The sequence below is a fragment of the Apium graveolens genome, chromosome 10 (genome assembly GCF_009905375.1).
Source record: "Apium graveolens cultivar Ventura chromosome 10, ASM990537v1, whole genome shotgun sequence".
In the NCBI taxonomy this organism is placed as follows: domain Eukaryota; kingdom Viridiplantae; phylum Streptophyta; class Magnoliopsida; order Apiales; family Apiaceae; genus Apium; species Apium graveolens.
This window is the reverse complement of record NC_133656.1, coordinates 65384138-65387201: the sequence shown is the minus strand read 5'-3', so window position 1 is coordinate 65387201 and position 3064 is coordinate 65384138.

Here is a 3064-nt window from a genome sequence, read left to right as displayed (position 1 = left end):
CAGTATAATATGGAATTATCTGTTAACTTTCCATTTTGAACCAGACTAAAAACGGCTGCTTTTTCTGCTGTTCCTGAAATAGGCTACCACATCTCTGTCAATCCATATGCCTCTGTCAGCTTTGTAGACTGTCACTATCAACTACTATGAGACTGAGCATCCGTTGAAGCTTTCATCCGTTGATGGCTTTATCCGTTGATGCTCTAGCAGTTGAAGCTTTATCCGTTGAAGCACTTATCCGTTGATGGATATTTATCCGTTGAAGCATTAGAGACATCCGTTGAAGCTTTGTTTCTTATCCGTTGAAGGTCTTCAATATCCGTTGACACTTCTTCACTTATACAAAATTACAAGGCATGAGATATTTACAATTAGCCCTCCTATTTGTACATCCATTAGTAGTCAACATGACTGATTATTTCCTAACAACATCTAAGAATTACAGCTTGAAACCAGAGAGTGAAATGTGCTACAATACCAAACTTATTACTAAGTAAGGCTACTCCTTCAACGGATAGCCAAGATGGTCTTATCCGTTGAGGCTACAAACACTAGATTTCTACTTAAGTGTTTTGCTTAACTTATCATCAAACTAATACACATATTCCTAACAATGAGTGAGGAAAAAGGGACATTTACCGGTGAATAAATGAGATGCGAGAAGGATGAGAAAGGGAACATGAGGTATGCATCCCGGATTTGGATTCCGAATATGCAAGAATTGAAGGATGAGCTGCTGCACGAAGGGCACAGCTCTAGATATTTAATCGACCCAGGAAGTACGAAAATGTACCGTGACCTTAAGGAATATTATTGGTGGCCTAACATGAAGAGAGAAGTAGCAGAGTGGGTCAGCAAGTGCTTGACATGCCAGAGAGTGAAGGCGGAACATCAGCGACCTAGGGGACTATTACGACCCCTAGATATTCCGGAATGGAAATGGGAGCATATAGCCATGGATTTTGTGACAGTCTTACCAAGGACAAAGACCAATCATGATGCTATATGGGCTATCATTGATAGACTGACCAAGTCCGCACACTTCCTACCAATCAACGAAAGGTACACCGTAGACAAGTTGGTAGATATTTACTTGAAGGAAATTGTAGTGAGACATGGCGTTCCTGTAGCCATAGTGTCAGATAGAGACCCGAGGTTTAATTCTCGATTTTGGAGAAGCTTCCAGGAATGTGTAGGCACCAGACTAAACATGAGTACCGCTTACCACCCCCAGACTGATGGACAAAGCGAAAGGTCTATTCAGACCCTAGAAGATATGCTACGAGTGTGTGCCATTGACTTCAAAGGAAATTGGGATGACCACTTATCCCTGATCGAATTTGCTTACAACAATAGCTATCACGCTAGCATAGGAATGCCCCCGTATGAAGCCCTCTACGGGAGAAGATGTCGCTCTCCCCTGTGTTGGGACGAAGTCGGAGAACACAAGATATTAGGACCAGAGTTAGTCCAGCAGACCAGAGAAATGGTAGGACTTATCAGGAAAAGACTGGTAGTAGCCCAGGACAGACAAAAGAAGTACGCCGACCAGACCTGGAAGGATAGGGAATATGAAGTAGGAGATTCTGTGCTACTGAAGGTATCTCCGTGGAAAGGAGTGATGAGATTAGGAAAGAAAGGGAAGTTGAGTCCCAGATTCATAGGACCCTTTGAAATTTTGAGGAGAATAGGACCTCTAGCTTACGAGCTCGCCTTGCCTCCTAATTTGCAACAAGTACACAACGTGTTCCACGTGTCCATGTTGAGGAAGTACCATGCCGATGCACGACATATAATAGAGTACGAGCAGGTAGATTTACAATCAGACCTGACCTATATCGAGCAGCCAGTAAGGGTAATGGACCAGAAAGAACAAGTGTTGAGGAACAAAATGGTGAAGCTAGTTAGGATCTTGTAGAGAAATCAAAATGTTGAGGATTCAACTTGGGAACTTGAAGATGCAATGAGGAATAGATATCCCCACTTATTTTCTAATTGATTCCGGGACGAAATCCTTGTTAGAGGGGAAGACTGTAATAACTCGAATTTTTGAGACCTTGTAAAACGTTTAATGAATAGTAACCCTGACAGACGAGAAAAACTTTTGAGCCCACACTATGTAGTGCATGAGAAAATGAGTTTCGGAATTGATATTACGACTATACGTACCAAATGGGTGTATGTAAACGCTATTAGTTTTCGAAGAAAACGAACTTTGAAAAATGACCATATTTACGACTTATCGAGGATTACGAGAATCACAATATAATTATGAGATTAAAATCCTATGGATTTATATTCAAGTAGGATAAATAAAAATATAAGGAATAAATACGAAAGGAATTACATCGCGAACCAATTACGAGTAAGTATTACGGAGAACGTTTAAGTAACTGAGCGAACGCGTAAACGATTAAATAAACGTAACGCACTAACTAAACCATGGTAAGGAAGTAACCATGGTTACTTCATCAAATAGTGAGCTAACCATAGGATGACCAAGCTTGCTAGCAAATAGTGAGCTAAGGAAGCTAACTTTGTAGTTAGCTTGTAAGCTAGCAAGCTACAAAGATATGTCCATGGATTTGGCAACAAGAATAAACCTAGAATGCTATCCTAGAAAGAATAAAATCAAGTTGCAAGATATCAAATCATCTTCCAAGAAGCAACCTATCCAAAGCATCCAAGAGAAGCAACCAAGTAGTATAAATACCCCCTCACAAGCATCCATTCGGCCCTAATGCAAAAAGGGTGGAATTCAAATTCCAAACTCCAAGTTCAAGCTCTTGTAAAATCACCCAATTAATTCCCAAGCCTCCTAGAAACTAAACTAAGGTAAGAAAATTCTTTCATCTCTTTTTATCAAGGTTTGATGGGTGGAATAAATTCAAGAAACTCACTAGTGAATAGTGTGAATAGTAACCTCTCTTTGGTTTCTTGATTTCAATGATGGTTTTAGGTTCTAAAATTTATACCAAGCACTTCCAAGCCTCCACCATCCTCAAGAACACATCTCAAGATTTCAATAAAGGTAAAAATCTTTGGCCCAAATTTATTTAAGGTT